At 45.6% G+C, this 19,854-nt stretch overlaps 1 protein-coding gene across 5 annotated transcripts in view; it reads left to right on the top strand.

The window, feature by feature from the left end:
• Positions 1-19,854, top strand: part of WDR27 (WD repeat domain 27) — a 696,346-nt gene that overhangs the window by 162,976 nt on the left and 513,516 nt on the right. The gene's annotated exons all lie outside the window — the stretch shown is intronic.

Raw genomic sequence — 19,854 nt, 5'->3', positions numbered from 1 at the left:
TCTTTCATGGACTCAATATGCCCCTCAGCGAATACCTTGGGGTGTCTTCTTTCCAAAATGGTGTTATTTGTGGGGTGTTTGTACTGCCCTGGCATTTGAGGGTCTCCGCAATCATTACATGTATGCCCAGCATTAGGAGTTTCTGCTATTCTCCTTATATTGAGCATACGGGTAATGAGATTTTTTTTTTCCGTTCAGCCTCTGGGCTGAAAGAAAAAAATGAACGGCACAGATTTCTTCATTCGCATCGATCAATGTGGATGAAAAAATCTCTGCCAAAAAAAGAAAAAGGAGGGGAAAGGCGTCTGCCAGGACATAGGAGCTCCGCCCAACATCCATACCCACTTCAGCTCGTATGCCCTGGCAAACCAGATTTCTCCATTCACATCAATCGATGTGGATGAATAAATCATTGCCGGGATTTTTTTTTTTTATATATACAAAGTGTTTGCCAAAGTATATGAACACCGCCACCTCCTCAGCTCATATGCCTCGGCAAACATATCTTTTACTGCAGAGGAGAAATCTCGTCTTGCAGCGCCGCATACACCGACTTGCGTGTAATCTGACAGCAGCACAATGCTTCTGTCCGAATGCACATCAGTGCTGCAGCTGGTCGATCGGTTGGTCCACCTGGAAGGTAAAAAAACAAAACAAAAAAGAAAAAACCAGGCCGCAAAGCAATAACTTTATTAACTTTAGAACAGAACATATTAACTTTTTTAAACTTTTTTAACTTTTTTACTTACCGGTAATTTTTTTTTTGTTTAGTTTTTTTTACCTTTATAGAACAAACCTCTCCTTCCCCATGGGACAATGTGCAAAGCGCAAATCGCCCAAAGATGTGGCGAAGTACGTTATGCACTTTATCCCAGGTGAAAGGAGAGGTTTGCAGCAGCTGAGAGTAAAAGGGCCCTAATAGCCCTGTGTGCCTGTCCTGTGAGATGCAATCCCTATGCTAGGTGTACCTGTGTGTGGTACTTCCGGAAACACTCTCCATAGCATAGGGCAGGGTGGTCAGCACAGTCAGGACAGAAATAGCGGGTGTCACGCCTTATTCCACTCCTGCTACAGACACGACATCTTTTTCGGGGTGACGGTTGGGTTGAGGTACCAGGAACGACACTGGGGAAATGTCGCTCGTGTAGACGGCTAACTACACTGGGGGATGGGGCCACGGAACCTCCTGGGTAAAGGAGGTTCTCGATGATCTCTTCCTGGAATTTGAGGAAAGATCGTGTTCTCCCAGCCTTACTGTAGAGAACAAAACTATTGTACAGCGCCAATTGAATTAAATATACAGACACCTTCTTATACCAGCGTCTGGTTCTGCGGGAAACTAAATACGGAGACAACATCTGGTCATTGAAGTCCACCCCTCCCATGAGCGCATTATAGTCGTGGACACAGAGGGGCTTTTCAATGACACGGGTTGCTCGCTCAATTTGGATTGTCGTGTCTGCGTGAATGGAGGAGAGCATGTAAACGTCACGCTTGTCTCTCCATTTCACCGCGAGCAGTTCTTCGTTACACAAGGCAGCCCTCTCCCCCCTTGCAAGACGGGTGGTTACAAGCCGTTGGGGGAAGCCCACGCGACTAGTTCGCGCGGTGCCACAGGCGCAAATCCGTTCTAGAAACAAATGCCTAAAGAGGGCCACACTTGTGTAAAAATTGTCCACATAAAGATGGTACCCCTTGCCGAATAAGGGTGACACCAAGTCCCAGACTGTCTTCCCACTGCTCCCCAGGTAGTCAGGGCAACCGACCGGCTCCAGGGTCTGATCTTTTCCCTCATAGACACGAAATTTGTGGGTATAGCCTGTGGCCCTTTCACAGAGCTTATACAATTTGACCCCATACCGGGCACGCTTGCTTGGGATGTACTGTTTGAAGCCAAGGCGCCCGGTAAAATGTATTAGGGACTCGTCTACGCAGATGTTTTGCTCGGGGGTATACAAATCTGCAAATTTCTGGTTGAAATGGTCTATGAGGGGCCGAATTTTGTGGAGCCGGTCAAAAGCTGGGTGGCCTCTGGGACGGGAGGTGGTGTTGTCGCTAAAATGCAGGAAACGGAGGATGGCCTCAAATCGTGCCCTGGACATAGCAGCAGAGAACATGGGCATGTGATGAATCGGGTGCGTTGACCAATATGACCGCAATTCATGCTTTTTTGTCAGGCCCATGTTGAGGAGAAGGCCCAAAAAAATTTTAATTTCGGAAACTTGGACTGGTTTCCACCGGAAAGGCTGGGCATAAAAGCTTCCCGGGTTGGCGGATATAAATTGTGTGGCATACTGGTTGGTCTCTGCCACAACTAAGTCCAAGAGCTCCGCAGTCAAGAACAGCTCAAAAAATCCCAGGGCCGAACCGATTTGAGCCGTCTCAACCCGAACTCCAGACTGGGCGGTGAAAGGGGGAACTACAGGTGCGGCTGAAGTTGGTGACTGCCAATCAGGGTTTGCCAGCACCTCAGGGATTCTAGGGGCTCTACGGGCCTGTCTTTGCGGTGGCTGCGACGGGGTAACTAGTGCACGTGCCACCGTACCAGCTTCAACTGCCCTTCTGGTGCTCGCCACGTCACCATGTTGTACGGCAGTGCTGGTACTAGGTCCAGGGAGGGCTGCGCTGCTGGTGTATGCCTCACCACGTGATCCGGCAGCGACAGCCCCACTCTGCTGCTCTTGAAGCGGATCCTGCATAACCTGTGGTCTAGCGACATGGGGCCGGGTACGCCTGGTGCTGCCAGGGACCTCCACCTCCTCATCCGAACTTTAGGTCAGAGAGCCACTGCTTTCCACAGGTTCATATTCTGACCCGCTAGATTCATCAGATGAGGGTTCCCACTCCTCATCCGACTGGGTCAGAATCCTGTAGGCCTCTTCAGAAGAATACCCCCCCCTGTTTGACATTTTGGACTACTAAATTTAGGGGTATTCCCTGAGACTACCCAAGAAAAAAAGCAAGCCTGTCTTACAAAGGGGAGGCTAGCGAAGTACCGGAGGCCGCTGCGGTTGATAAAAAATATCAAAACAGATTTTTTTATCGCCGCAGTGCGTGTAAAATGAATGTGCAGTGATCAAAAAATATATATTTTTTGTCACTGCGGTGGGGCGGGCGTGGGTGAACGCACGTGTGGGCGACCGATCAGGCCTGATCGGGCAAACACTGCGTTTTGGGTGGAGGGCGAACTAAAGTGACACTAATACTATTATAGATCTGACCGTGATCAGTTTTGATCACTTACAGATACTATAAAAGTACAAATGCTGATTAGCGATACGCTATTCAGCGAATAAAAGTGACTGCGGTGCGGTGGGGTGGGCGCTAACTGACGCTAACTACCTAACCAAGGGGCCTAAACTATCCCTAAAACCTAACAGCCAATACTAGTGAAAAAAAAAAAGTGACAGTTTACACTGATCACTTTTTTTCCTTTCACTGGTGATTGACAGGGGCGATCAAAGGGGTGATCAAAGGGTTAATTGGGGTGCAGGGGGGTGATCTGGGGCTAAGGTGTAGTGTTGGTGCTACTCACAGTTCAGTCTGCTCCTGTGCTGGATCCAACCGACGAAAAGGACCAGCACAGGAGCAGAGAAGCCATATAACAGATCATATTTACTAATATGATCTGTTATATGGCTTGTGATTGGATTTTTTAAAAATCGCCAGCCTGCCAGCCAATGATCGTTGCTGGCAGGCTGGTGACGAACTTGTTCTTTAACTTTTGCCGGCCCGCGATGCGCATGCGCGGGCCGGCTTGGAGCGAAATCTCGCGTCTCGCGAGATGACGCGTATATGCGTGACTGTGCGCAGCGCTGCCACCTCCGGAACGCGAATCTGCGTTAGGCGGTCCGGAGGTGGTTAAAGGAAATCTGTCACCAGGATAATCGCTATTGAAGTAAAGCCATAGCGTAATAGCACTTAGTACCTTATTTCTAGATATGCCTTTGTTTCAGCAATAGATGTTTTCTATCTTCTGAAAATCCAGTTTATTTGGTATGCAAATGAGCCAGTAAGGTGCCCAGAGGGGTGTCACTTTTGCAGGAAGGAGTTCAATCCCGCCCTCATGCTGGGAGCAGGGAAAAGGGGGGCAGAGTTATGGCTTGAATGTGATATAGGAGGGGTGGGTGGACACATTGTGGCAGGAGGCGTGCCTGGGCTCCTTCCTGCAAGAATAATGCCCCTCTGGGCACCTTACTGGCTCATTTGCATACCAAATAAACTGGATTTTCAGAGGATAAAAATCTATTGCTGGAACAAAGGCACATATGAAAATAAGGTACTAAGTGCTATCAGGCTATGGCTACTTCAATAGTGATTATCGGTGATTAAGGGTACGAATTAAGCTGAAATATCTATCTCTCCCAGGGGGACGGGGGATTATCTCTCCCCTTCTTCCAGGGATACTATCTCTGTGCACAAATTTAGTGGTGTTTGAATGCTAGGGAGAATGGGTTACTGGGGTTTCTCCATGGGGAACGCATTGATTCGTGTGCTGATCTGTTTTCCCTATTGGGGTCGGGGCGGTTGGAGACTAGGGGCCCTGAGTGCCCGATCTCCTATATGTTGCAGAAAGTCTGGAATAAAGTTAAGGGGCTCCTTGATGTTACGCATGCGCTGCACTTTTCCCCTCTGTGGAATAATTTTGCCTTAATTGAGTTTGATAAGATAATGGACTATCACTTTTGGATGAATAGGGGGATTACGACAGTTGCACACTTTTTTCGGAAGGGCAAATTAAAAGCCCTTTCTGAAATCTTTTTAGATGAAGATATCACTTTTATGGTGCAGTTTAGGTTTGCACAGGTTGTACATGCTGCTTTATCCACTACTAATAAGGTTTCACTATGTGTTCAGGAGCAATCGTTTTTAGATTTTTGCTTTTCTGCGTTAAGCACGAATGTTAAAATATCACACATTTATGCTAGGTTACAAGTAGAGCTAGGTCGACTTGCAAAGTTTGAGTGAAAGGAAATGGAATAAGGAATTGGGTGGCACGGTTAGGGATTAGGCAAGGGTCTCGGTGTCAAATTAACATAGGCTGATTCAATTTAAGATTGTGCATAGGCTCTATTATACCCCTACTCTTCTGTCTAAAATATATCGAGGTAACGGGAGAGTTTTCCCCTGTAGGAAGTGTGGAAGCGAAGAGGCTGTTTTTTTGCATCTTTTATGGAGATGCCCCAGTGTTCAGAGGTACTGGCAACCCATTTTTGAAAATTTGGGAATTGTGGATAAATTTAGCCCGGATCCTTCGTTTGAGTTCGTTATTTTTGGATTAGGTTCAACTGATATCAAAAGTAAAATATGGTACACCTTATTACAACTATGGATGAAGGGTTTAATGATTGCTAAAGTATTGATTATTCAGAAATGGGGATCTGAAAACACCCCGACCTTCGCCGAATGGAAAAACTATACGAGTAGGATAAAGTATTATGAACTTTTTGGCTGTACGACTGAGGGTCAGAGGCGGAAAAGGGAGTTGGTATGGGCCAACTGGGCTGAACCCTATTAACCTGGACCACCGAAGGACATCCCTCTGGTTTCTGAAGGGGGAGTGTCGGGGGCTCCCATCGCGGACAGTCGGGGAGGGGGGTAAGGGATAGGGAGTAGAAAATATATTTTGTATTTTAATAATGAGATAGAGGAGGGTAGATATGAGCTTATTAAGGATGTGATTTGGGATCTACTATATAATTTTGTCCAAATGTGTGCGTACCCTTATCTTGATGGGATTCTTTGCTCTTTTTAGCTCCTCTGTATTTTTGTAATTTTGTATTTTTTGTAAAATTTAAAAAAAAAGTAAAAAAAAGTAATAAAAATAAATAATAGTGATTATCCTGGTGACAGATTAACTTTAAAGCTGACCTGCAGCAGTTAAGAACAATGGCTGGGTTGTTATGGAAAAACATCTAGTTCCAGCAAATATTATAACCCTTAAAATTGATAAACTTTAATAAATATCCTTAAAGTAAGACACACGGGACAAGAATCACTGAGATAATCTCAGATAGATCTACCGCAGGCAACCATACCCCTATATCCTGAAGGGTGGGGAGAGCTGTCCCTACATTCTCACCCTAGTCTAGTGCTCAGCCCAGGGACGACCCCTGATGGTGGGGACTCCCTGTCCTCGAACCTGGACTCACAAAGTCCTAAGACAACCCTAACAATAAGGTGGAGGATAGAGGGTAGAGTAGGTGCCTGCCAGTAGAAAATAAGAAAGACACTGTACATATACACTCCCCTATAGACATAGGGTAAATTGATGGACTCTGTATACAGCCCTAGTGCCGTATGATAACAGTCAACAAGGTACACAGTGCATCAAGGTATATGAATCACCCTAAACATAGAAAGACATACAAAAAACCAGAACATGTTTCCCCCACTATGTGGGATCATCAGGGGGTAGGTAAGATCAAAAGCTGATGTCATAGATATCGGATACCCATCCGATAAAGTGATATCCGTAACTTGGGTGAGGACCACCAATATTGATAAATCAGTGTCCGTTAAGTATTCATCTTGATTATAAGGGGGCCATCAAATGATAGTGGGAGGAGATCAATCTCAATTGGACTGTGCACCGACCATAACATAGGGAAGTGGTTGTTCCATACGGTCACATTTCCATAGAGGCATCTGTGGGGGAGAAATAGATATAATGGTATCGAACACACCAGGTTCACAAATATCACCTCCACCAGTAGCCACCAATATCAGAAAACAAAACTCACAGTCTCCACAGATATAAAAGAATGTCCAAAGAGTCGCTAGATGGCGTCAGCAAATCTAGATAACCTAAGTCATAAAAAAGCAGCATGCTCAATATCACCAAGGGACATAGGAATGATGAAAAAAACCTGGGGAGAATATGTCCCTACTTACAGTTAGTCGTCCAGCTATGGGATAAGGCATGCCGGCTCCTTCAGAGGTCCGCTATCACATATGCCCCAGGTCCCCTTTAAATATACTCCTGCCGGTCAAGATTCCCGCCCCTGGATGCTGCGTCCGTTTCGCTTAGCATCACTTCCGGTCTATGAAGTGAGTCATTTCCGGTAGGTGGAACGCACGTTCATCATGTGATTGCTATGGAGCGCAAGCCCGGTCACGTGGTTACGGACCTATATTGTAGATAGAACATGGTAAAAGCGCTGCCAAGCATTACCAGACGATAAATAATACCCAGGCTACCTTTGTCTACCTAAAACCAGTGCATAGACAGACCGCAGCATGGCACACACCAGGGCAATAAAGGAATATCGCTGTCAGGAATAACAGTGACATTGGCATTGGGTAATAAAAGGGGCGGACCCACTACTTTTAGACTATTCAATGATTAATAGACCCATGGTCCAATCCTGTCAATAGGCACCCACTAGAGGTTATAGAGGGTGTCAAAACTAGCAATGAAAACTATTATGTTCATTGATCATGATAATATTCAGTTTAAAGATGCTTCCCGCATCTTGGCCAATAAAAGGGAAACTTAATTTCTCAATGGGCCCAACCATATCAGATAAAGGCAACCAGTACACGGCACCCATTGTTTTCATAATAGCGATCAGAAAAAACTGTCAGAGAAAACAAGCGAAGGTCAATATTTCATTAATCCCGTGGGGGGACTGGGACCGGAACCGATGTATCCATTCACATTCCTTCTGAAGGATCTTCCTGTCCCAGTCACCCCCTGGGGGAGATGGAGGTACCAATTCAAGGACCGAGAATTTTAGAAATCTCGGGTCCCCCTGTCACGAGGGTATCGAGAACCACGCCTGACTCCGTTATACCCGGGGTCAGGAAGTCGCAGCGGTTGGCTGCACGCTCTATTTAAGATAGGGCTGTTTTCCTTATGGTAGCTTTCTGGGTTTGCTTTGCAAACCCTTTTGGCTCACTCAGGGATCCGTAGCTCCTTCTCCTCAGCTGTTCCTTGTCCAGCACTCCCAAACCTCCTTATATTCCTCTCTCACACTTCTCTGGTTGCCAGAGATAGAACTTCCTGCCTGGACATCTATTCTGACCTTCTGGAGCTGTGTTGCTGCGTTCTCTGGTAGTTGGTCCAGAACGCTACCCTCCGGATCCGTGTTGGACCTTTGTGGTCTATTGTGATCGCCCACATGGGTGTATGTGTTTGTCTGTTTTGTCTGTCCTCTCCCTGGTGTTTCCCTCTTAGTGATAGTGGTGCGGACTAGCGATCCCACCAGCCCGTTCACTATCTAGGGCTCATTTTAGGGAAAGCCAGGGTTTTGGCACGTGATCGCCGCACGGGTGAGGAACCCGTCTAGGGACGTCAGGGCAGTCAGGTGCCAGCCGCAAGGTGAGTTAGGGGTCACCACCTTTTCCTCTCCCTTGGGCAGGGCTTTCCCTTTTATCCTCCCTGTGCGTGACGTCGGTTATTACAGCCCCCCATGATGATCATTAACATGCAATGCCACCAGTGTCACATTCTTCTTCACTACGTCATTGACATGTTCAAGGATTCTCCTTCTCACCTCTCTCACTGTTTTACCTATATAGTCCATTGGACACGTACACTGGCATATACACTCACCTAAAGAATTATTAGGAACACCATACTAATTTGGTGTTGGACCCCCTTTTGCCTTCAGAACTGCCTTAATTCTACGTGGCATTGATTCAACAAGGTGCTGATAGCATTCTTTAGAAATGTTGGCCCATATTGATAGGATAGCATCTTGCAGTTGATTTGAGGGATGCACATCCAGGGCACAAAGCTCCCGTTCCACCACATCCCAAAGATGCTCTATTGGGTTGAGATCTGGTGACTGTGGGGGCCATTTTAGTACAGTGAACTCATTGTCATGTTCAAGAAACCAATTTGAAATGATTCGAGCTTTGTGACATGGTGCATTATCCTGCTGGAAGTAGCCATCAGAGGAGCTCGTGCAAATTGTAGCCTCTTTTTCCTATTTGTAGTGGAGATGAGTGGTACCCGGTGGGGTCTTCTGCTGTTGTAGCCCATCCGCCTCAAGGTTGTGCGTGTTGTGGCTTCACAAATGCTTTGCTGCATACGTCAGGTTGTAACGAGTGGTTATTTCAGTCAACGTTGCTCTTCTATCAGCTTGAATCAGTCGGCCCATTCTCCTCTGACCTCTACTCTGACTCTGACTCTGGTCAGATTTGCAAAAAATGGCCTGGTCCTAAGGTGTAAAAAGGCTGTGTCCTTAAGGGGTTAAGCGTAGGAGCGCTAGACTATTGAACATTTAATCAAAACGGGACAATTCCGTCACAGCATATTAGAACAACAAGTCCTAGCCTGAGCGCAAAAGTGGATATTAAGACATGTATATAAGATACAATTAAATGCGCATTAGGTACATAGATACAAGGAACTATAAAGATCATAAGGCCACATTTTGCAATATTTAAAGGTTTTATGCGTGAGCTCCACATTATAAATACCTAAAGGGACTGAGAATGTGTTTTTGAATAACTTTATAATAGAGATATTGTTTTTATGATTTTTCTAAGAATGTATATGTATTAATTTAGTAAAGTGTATGCAAATTGACTGTGAGCTGACTATTCTCTCTTTTCTGTATTATATATTAAAACATCAATAGGTAGTTGGTGGGCCGCGCTACAGTCCATAGACTGATGAGCATCTTGGACATATTGTGTAAAATATATATACAGTCAGGTCCATAAATATTGGGACATTGACACAATTCTAACCTTCTTTGGCTCTATACACCACCACAATGGATTTGAAATGAAACAAACAAAATGTGCTTTAACTGCAGACTGTCAGCTTTAATTTGGGGGTATTTATATCCAAATCAGGTGACTTTCAATGGGTCCGTGGAAAAATCTGAAAATGCACCGTTTTGCAGCCACATCCGTGATCAGTGTTTCCTGTCCATCAAAAAAACATGACCTATCCTATTTTTTTGACGGACAACGGTTCACGGACCCATTCAAGTCAATGGGTCCGTGAAAAAACACGGATGCACACAAGATTGGCATCCGCGTCCGTGGTCCGTAGGCTACTTTCACACAGACGGATCCGCAGATCGGTCTGCATAAAAGCTTTTTCAGAGCTGAGTTTTCACTTCGTTCCCATAGTGATGGGGACGCTTCTAGTTAGAATATACTTTGAACTGTGTACATGACTGCCCCCTGCTGCCTGGCAGCACCCGATCTCTTACAGGGGGCTGTGATCCGCACAATTAACCCCTCAGGTGCTGCACCTGAGGGGTTAATTGTGTGTATCATAGCCCCCTGTAAGAGATCATGTGCTGCCAGGCAGGAGGGGGCACCCCCCCTCCCGCCCCAGTTTTAAATTCATTGGTGGTCAGTGGGCCCCCCCTCCCTCCCCTGTATTACTGTCCATTCATTGGTGGCCAGTGGGCCCCCCCCCTCCCCCTCCTTATTAAAACCTCCCCCCCTATCATTGGTGGCAGCGGAGAGTTCCGATCGGAGTCCCAGTTTAATCGCTGGGGCTCCGATCGGTAATCATGGCAACCAGGACGCTACTGCAGTCCTGGTTGCCATGGTTACTTAGCAATTTTTAGAAGCATTATACTTACCTGTGAGCTGCGATGTCTGTGACCGGCCGGGCGCTCCTCCTACTGGTGAGTGACAGGTCTGTGCTATAAGCAATGCGCCGCACAGACCTTTCACTTACCAGTAGGAGGAGCGTGTGCATGAGGCCTCACTCATTTGTTCTTGTTGCATGTTGAAGCTCTACTTGGAACCTTGTTAAGATCCAACAATGTAAAATATGATTTTTTGCCATTTTTCAAGTGGTCTTAAAATTTTGATCAGGACTGTATATATACACTCACTTAAAGAATTATTAGGAACACCATACTAATACGGTGTTGGACCCCCTTTTGCCTTCAGAACTGCCTTAATTCTACGTGGCATTGATTCAACAAGGTGCTGATAGCATTCTTTAGAAATGTTGGCCCATATTGATAGGATAGCATCTTGCAGTTGATGGAGATTTGAGGGATGCACATCCAGGGCACGAAGCTCCCGTTCCACCACATCCCAAAGATGCTCTATTGGGTTGAGATCTGGTGACTGTGGGGGCCAAGAAACCAATTTGAAATGATTCGAGCTTTGTGACATGGTGCATTATCCTGCTGGAAGTAGCCATCAGAGGATGGATACATGTTCTCATTCTGTTTACGCCAAATTCGGACTCTACCATTTGAATGTTTCAACAGAAATCGAGACTCATCAGACCAGGCAACATTTTTCCAGTCTTCAACAGTCCAATTTTGGTGAGCTCGTGCAAATTGTATCCTCTTTTTCCTATTTATAGTGGAGATGAGTGGTACCCTGTGGGGTCTTCTGCTGTTGTAGCCCATCCGCCTCAAGGTTGTGGGTGTTGTGGCTTCACAAATGCTTTGCTGCATACCTCGGTTGTAACGAGTGGTTATTTCAGTCAACGTTGCTCTTCTATCAGCTTGAATCAGTCGGCCCATTCTCCTCTGACCTCTAGCATCCACAAGGCATTTTTGCCCACAGGACTGCCGCATACTGGATGTTTTTCCCTTTTCACACCATTCTTTGTAAACCCTAGAAATGGTTGTGCGTTAAAATCCCAGTAACTGAGCAGATTGTGAAATACTCAGACCGGCCCGTCTGACACTAACAACCATGCCACGCTCAAAATTGATTAAATCACCTTTCTTTCCCATTCTGACATTCAGTTTGGAGTTCAGGAGATTGTCTTGACCAGGACCACCCCCCTAAATGCATTGAAGCAACTGCCATGTGATTGGTTGACAAGATAATTGCATTAATGATAAATAGAACAGATGTTCCTAATAATTCTTTAGGTGTGTGTATATATGTATGTTATATAAAGATATTCCCCAAAAAATGCATTATCTAATAGAAGCTTGGTCACATGACCCTTATCAGCCAATAGAAGCTCGCAGGTCCTCCAGCTTCCACATACACAGTTTTACTCCAGGTTTCCATAGCAACCCCACCATTTTTCTTCAATGCTGTAGGAGAGCTTTAAAGGAAATCTGTCACCAGGATAATAGCTATTGAAGTAAAGCCATGACCTAATAGCACTTAGTACCTTATTTCAAGATGTGCCTTTTTTCCAGCGGTAGATGTTTTTATCCTCTGAAAATACAGTTTATTTGGTATGCAAATGAGCCAGTAAGGTGCCCAGAGGGGCGTCACTTTTGCAGGAAGGAGCCCAGACTCGCCCCCTGCCACAATGTGTCCACCCTTTAAAAGATTTAAACCCTGCCCCCAGGTCCCGCTAAGCCACGCCCTTGATCTGGTTAGGCTACGCCCCCCTTCCCACTCCTGAGCCGACGGGGATTGAAAAAGGTATAAATAAACTTCTGTCAGTTGCAGGGGTGGGAGGGAGGGTGACCTTCTCCCTGCAGCTTACACTCAGACAGCACAGTGCTGCTGTCTGAGAGTGAGCTGTTCAAAAGGACATCCCTGTGTTTGTCCAGGCCCTGCATCGGACACTGAGACTGCAAGCCTAAAACCGGACCTCTGGCCACTCTAGGGGCGGTCCGCTATGGAGGTCAGTGTTAAGGGTTGTTAAGGGGCAGATTGCTCACACTCAGACAGTACAGTGCTGCTGTCTTAGAGTGAGCTGTTCAAAAGGACACGCCCCCGATCCAGTAAAGGCCACTGTTAAGACGGCGGGTCCCTGTGGAGGTCACTGTCAAGGGGTGGTATGCTGTAAAAGTCACTGTTAAAGGGGAAGGCTGTTGTAAACGTCAAAGTTAAGGGGGTGGGCTGCTGTGGAGGTCCAATTTTAAAGGACGGGACACTGTGGGGGGGTCAGTGTTAAGGGGCGGGGTGCTGTAGACGTCACTGTTATAGTGGATAGTGTTGATATCTTTTAACAACACACACAAACATTAAATGAAATAGATTAAATATACCCGATCGAAGCCGGGTCCTTCAGCTAATATATATATATATACACAGTCGTGGCCAAAAGTTTTGAGAATTCCATAAATATTGGAAATTGGAAAAGTTGCTGCTTAAGTTTTTATAATAGCAATTTGCATATACTCCAGAATGTTATGAAGAGTGATCAGATGAATTGCATAGTCCTTCTTTGCCATGAAAATTAACTTAATCCCAAAAAAAACTTTCCACTGCATTTCATTGCTGTCATTAAAGGACCTGCTGAGATCATTTCAGTAATCGTCTTGTTAACTCAGGTGAGAATGTTAACGAGCACAAGGCTGGAGATCATTATGTCAGGCTGATTGGGTTAAAATGGCAGACTTGACATGTTAAAAGGAGGGTGATGCTTGAAATCATTGTTCTTCCATTGTTAACCATGGTGACCTGCAAAGAAACGCGTGCAGCCATCATTGTGTTGCATAAAAATGGCTTCACAGTCAAGGATATTGTGGCTACTAAGATTGCACCTCAATCAACAATTTATAGGATCATCAAGAACTTCAAGGAAAGAGGTTCAATTCTTGTTAAGAAATCTTCAGGGTGTCCAAGAAAGTCCAGCAAGCGCCAGGATCGTCTCCTAAAGAGGATTCAGCTGCGGGATCGGAGTGCCACCAGTGCAGAGCTTGCTCAGGAATGGCAGCAGGCAGGTGTGAGCGCATCTGCACGCACAGTGAGGCGAAGACTTTTGGAAGATGGCCTGGTGTCAAGAAGGGCAGAAAAGAAACCACTTCTCTCCAAAAAAAACCATCAGGGACAGATTGATCTTCTGCAGAAAGTTTGGTGAATGGACTGCTGAGGACTGGGGCAAAGTCATATTCTCCGATGAAGCCCCTTTCCGATTGTTTGGGGCATCTGGAAAAAGGCTTGTCCGGAGAAGAAAAGGTGAGCGCTACCATCAGTCCTGTGTCATGCCAACAGTAAAACATCCTGAGACCATTCATGTGTGGGGTTGCTTCTCATCCAAGGGAGTGGGCTCACTCACAATTTTGCCCAAAAACACAGCCATGAATAAAGAATGGTACCAAAACACCCTCCAACAGCAACTTCTTCCAACAATCCAACAACAGTTTGGTGAAAAACAATGCATTTTCCAGCACAATGGAGCACCGTGCCATAAGGCAAAAGTGATAACTAAGTGGCTCGGCGACCAAAACGTTGACATTTTGGGTCCATGGCCTGGAAACTCCCGAGATCTTAATCCCATTGAGAACTTGTGGTCAATCCTCAAGAGGCGGGTGGACAAACAAAAACCTACTAATTCTGACAAACTCCAAGAAGTGATTATGAAAGAATGGGTTGCTATCAGTCAGGAATTGGCCCAGAAGTTGATTGAGAGCATGCCCAGTCGAATTGCAGAGGTCCTGAAAAAGAAGGGCCAACACTGCAAATACTGACTCTTTGCATAAATGTCATGTAATTGTCGATAAAAGCCTTTGAAACATATGAAGTGCGTGTAATTATATTTCACTACGTCACAGAAACAACTGAAACAAAGATCTAAAAGCAGTTTAGCAGCAAACTTTGTGAAAACCAATATTTGTGTCATTCTCAAAACTTTTGGCCACGACTGTATATATATATGTATATATTAATTATATAAAGCTGAGTGTATGTGCTGTATGTCCGCTAAATGAAATTGCACCGTCGAATTTACAATCACAACATTTTGCATAGCCGCCTCCTGTGACTTGGGGAACATCACAGACTATGTTTTGAGTGGAAATTTTCACCCCTCGCCTTCCAATTATTTGCCAAAAAATACGCTTAGTAACCTAACCACCAAACTACAGGAGCCATTATCTGTTGGCTGTTGTGGCAGTTAGCCTGGATATTCATCAGGTTGCATGTAGCAACCAATCAAGCTCAGCTCCTATTTTGCTACAGGTCATTAATATGAGCTCTGATTGGTTGCTATAGAAGGACATTCTCAGTATAAGACAGCTTATGTGTGAGTTAATATGATTTCGATTGCGACGCTTAGCCAACATTGTTGTAGAGGGTGATGTAACTCACATGACCTTAAGTGTATACTAATTCTGTGGGGTTTATATACTGTCAATTAAAGACAATAATGCCCTGTAAAAAAAGGAATTCGATTGGACGATTGTCGTCAGATGCTAAGAGAAAAGTCGTGTAAGGGGATGGATTATTAAGCAAATTACTGTTAACTAGATGGAGTACTGTGTAGGTCACAAATAAACAGTGGGCTGCTGTGGAGGCCACTGTTAAAGGGACGGGAGCTGTGGAGGTTACTGTTAAGGGGGCGAGGGACTGTAGAGGTCACAGTTAAAGGGGCAGCTGCTGTGGAGGTCACTGTTAAGGGGGCAGGTTGTTGTGGAAATCATTGTTAAGGAGACGGGGTACTGTGGAGGTCACTAATAAAGGGGTGGCCATAGTGAAGGTCACTGTTTAAGGGGCGTTTACTGCGGATGTTACTGTTAAGGGGGCAGGGGACCTTGGAGGCCACTGTTAAAGAAGCAGCTGCTCTTGAGGTCACTGTTAAGGCAGCAGGGTACTGTGAGGTCACTGTTAAGGGAGCGGCAGTACTGTAGCAGTCACTGTTAAAGGGGTGGACGCTGTGGAGATCTCTGTTAAGGGTGCAGGGAACATTGGAGATCACAGTTAAGGGGACGGTCTGCTATGGAGATCAGTGTTTAAGGGGCGGGGTGCTGTAGAGGTCACTGTTAAAGGGGCGGGCTGCTGTGGAGGTCCTATTTTAAGGAGGCAGGGAACTTTGGGGGGAGTCAGTGTTAAGAGGTAAGGGGCTGTGGAGTTCACTGTTAAGGGGGCAAGGTGCTGTATAGGTCACTTTTATGGGAGATACTGTCTATCTATTAATGACACACAGAAACATTACATGAAAAAGATAAAATATACCCGTGCGAAGCCAAGTCCTTCAACTAGTACCGTATTTTTCGCCCCATAGGACCCACTTTTTCCCCCCCAAAAGTGGGGGACAAATGCCCCTGTGTCTTATGGGGAAAATGTTGCCATTTTACATCGCAGTCTGCGATGTATCAGCTGGACAGGGGAGGGAGGAGGGGCTGGTGTCATGCGAATGCGGCTGGGCTGGTGCGGTCACTGTACTCCGGCCCCACCGCTCACTCACTTCCTTAATGCCTAAACCTTTTATTATAGCTTTCATTAAAGTTCCGATCCCCAGCCCCATCTGTACTACTTAATAAATGTCCTGTAGCAGGCAGAGCAGGGCGGGCGGGTGGCCGGCCGTAACTCGCTGACGTCACGTGCTTGTGCCGCCTACTTTATGAATAAAGTAGGCGGCGCAGGCACATGACGTCAGTGAGTTACGGCCGGCCGCCCTCCCTGCTCTGCCTGCTACAGGACATTTAGTAAGTAGTACAGATGGGGCTGGGGATCGGAACTTCAATGAAAGCTATTATTATAAAATTTTTCGGCAATATAGCAGTGAGTAAGCGGTGGGGCCGGAGTATAGTGACCGCACCGGCCCCGCTGCATTTGCATGCCACCGGCCCCTCCCACAGGTATATTAGGGCATATGTGGATGGCACTATTATGGGGTGGGGGATATGTGGATGGCACTGTTATAGGGGGGGGGTCTGTGGATGGCACTGTTATAGGGGGGGTCTGTGGATGGCACTGTTATGGGGGGGTGATCTGTGGATGCCACTATTATGAGGTGTGGCATATGTGGATGGCACTGTTATGGGGTGGGGGATCTGTGGGTGACACATATATAGCAGTGCCATCCACCCCCCATAACACAGATCACCCCCCCATAACAGTGCCATCCACAGATCACCCCCCCCCATAACAGTGCCATCCACAGATCCCCCCCATAACAGTGCCATCCACAGATCACCCTCCCATAACAGTGCCATCCACAGATCACCCCCCCATAACAGTGCCATCCACAGATCCCCCATAACAGTGCCCCCCTCAGATCCCCCCATAACAGTGCCACCCACAGATCCCCCCATAACAATGCCACCCACAGATCCCCCATAGTAGTGTCATGCACAGACCACCATTAGTTCAAAGCCCACCAAAAGCACACCTTTTGGTTAAAAATATATATTTTTTTTTTTCCTCCTCAAAAAACCTAGGTGCGTCTTATAGGGCGAAAAATACGGTGTGTGTATATATATATATATATATATATCAGTGCAGCACAGAATGCCTCCTAGCAGCGCCAAATCTATATATTACAGTGCAGCACAGAATACCTCCCAGCAATGCAAATATATATAACCGTGCAGCACAGAATACCTCCCAGCAATGCAAATATATATAACAGTGCAGCACAGAATACCTCCCAGCAGCACCAAATATATATATCACAGCGCAGCACAAAATAGCACACTGCAGCACCAAGCACCACAGTGCAGCAACAGTGACAGCAGTATTCTTATCCCTAACCACCCCTCCATCACTGACAACACTATTAGGCCCCTTTCACACGAGCAAGTTTTCCGCGCGGGTGCAATGCTTGACGTGAACGCATTGCACCCGTACTGAATCCTGACCCATTCATTTCAATGGGTCTGTGTACATGAGCGTTGTTTTTCACACATCAGTTCTGTGTTGCGTGAAAAACGCCATATGTTCTATATTCTGCGTTTTTCACGCAGCCCTGGCCCCTTCAGTGAAAAACGCATTGCATCCGCAAGCAAGTGCGGATGCAGTGTATTTTTCACTGATGGTTGCTAAGAGAAGTTGTTTGTAAACCTTCAGTTTATTATCATGCGCGTGAAAAATGCATCAAAACGCATTGCACCCACGTGGAAAAAACTGAACGCAATCGCAGACAAAACTGACTGAACTTGCTTGCAAAATGGTGCAAGGTTCCCTGAACGCACACTGAACACATCCGGACCTAATCCGTCACGCTGGTGTGAAAGAGACCTTACCCTTGACCTCTCCTCCCCAATTGTAGCAACATGGAGGGAGAGCTTCAGAAGACTTCTCCGGTCACTTACCTGCTCTTCAGTTCTCCAGACTCCCTCTGAACTTACAGTCAGGTCCATAAATATTGGGACATCAACACAATTCTAACATTTTTGGCTCTATACACCACCACAATGGGTTTGAAATGAAACAAGATGTGCTTTAACTGCAGACTGTCAGCTTTAATTTGAGGGTATTTACATCCAAATCAGGTGAACGGTGTAGGAATTACAACTGTTTGGATTTGTGCCTCCCACTTGTTAAAATACCAAAAGTAATGGGACAGAATAATAATCATAAATCAAACTTTCACTTTTTAATACTTGGTTGCAAATCCTTTGCAGTCAATTACAGCCTGAAGTCTGGAATGCATAGACATCACTAGACCCTGGGTTTCATCCCTGGTGATGCTCTGCCAGGCCTCTACTGCAACTGTCTTCAGTTCCTACTTGCTCTTAGGATCTTCAGTTTTGTCTTCAGCAAGTGAAATGCATGCTCAATCGGATTCAGGTCAGGTGATTGACTTGGCCATTGCATTGCATAACATTGCACTTCTTTTCCTTAAAAAACTCTTTGGTTGCTTTTGCAGTATGCTTTGGGTCATTGTCCATCTGCACTGTGAAGCGCCGTCCAATGAGTTCTGAAGCATTTGGCTGAATATGAGCAAATAATATTGCCCGAAACACTTCAGAATTCATCCTGCTGCTTTTGCCAGCAGTCACATCATCAATAAATACAAAAAAACCAGTTCCATAGGCAGCCATACATGCCCACGCCATGACACTACCACCATGCTTCACCGATGAGGTGGTATGCTTAGGAATCATGAGCAGTTCCTTTCCTTCTCCATTCTTTTCTCTTACCATCACTCTGGTACAAGTTGACCTTGGTCTCATCTGTCCATAGGATGTTGTTCCAGAACTGTGAAGGCTTTTTTAGATGTCGTTTGGCAAACTCTAATCTGGCCTTCCTGTTTTTCAGGGTCACCAATGGTTTACATTCTGTGGTCAACCTTCTGTATTCACTCTGGTGAAGTCTTCTCTTGATTGTTGACTTTGACACACATACACCTACCTCCTGGAGAGTGTTCTTGATCTGGCCAACTGTTGTGAAGGGTGTTTTCTTCACCAGGGAAAGAATTATTCGGTCATCCACCACAGTTGTTTTCCGTGGTCTTCTGGGTCTTTTGGTGTTGCTGAGCTCACCAGTGCATTCCTTCTTTTTAAGAATGTTCCAAACAGTTGTTTTGGCCACGCCTTATGTTTTTGCTATCTTTCTGATGGGTTTGTTTTATTTTTCAGCCTAATGATGGCTTGCTTCACTGATAGTGACAGCTCTTTGGATCTCATCTTGAGAGTTGACAGCAACAGATTCCAAATGCAAATAGCACACTCGAAATTAACTCTGGACCTTTTATCTGCTCATTGTAATTGGGATAATGAGGAAATAACGCACACCTGGCCATGGAACAGCTGAGAAGCCAATTGTCCCATTACTTTTGGTCCCGTAACAAGTGGGAGGCACATATGCAAACTGTTGTAATTCCTACACTGTTCACCTGATTTGGATGTAAATACCCTCAAATTAAAGCTGACAGTCTGCAGTTAAAACACATCTTGTTTGTTTCATTTCAAATCCATTGTGGTGGTGTATAGAGCCAAAAATGTTAGAATTGTGTTGACGTCCCAATATTTATGGACCTGACTGTATATAGAGTCAAATATTCCACAGAACTTTACAGACATTATCACCACTTGCTGTCCTCAGTGGAGCTCACTATGTAAATTCCTTACCCGTTTGTCACAAAACAAAGGAGGAGCATACAAAAACATGCAGATGGATCAGGGAGGTATGGTTGTGACAGCCTGGTAAGTGACAAGAACGTTGTTAAAGATATATAAATGTGGGTGCGCCTGTATATGTGTATATGGGAAGCCTTATAAAAAGTTTTCCACTTTCTTTGGTTGTTACTTCTTTTATTGCAAAACAAGCAAA

Source organism: Bufo bufo, chromosome 4 (assembly GCF_905171765.1).
Source record: "Bufo bufo chromosome 4, aBufBuf1.1, whole genome shotgun sequence".
Lineage (NCBI taxonomy): Eukaryota > Metazoa > Chordata > Amphibia > Anura > Bufonidae > Bufo > Bufo bufo.
Note: the sequence above shows the minus strand (reverse complement) of the source record. Positions and strands in the feature narration are given on the sequence as shown.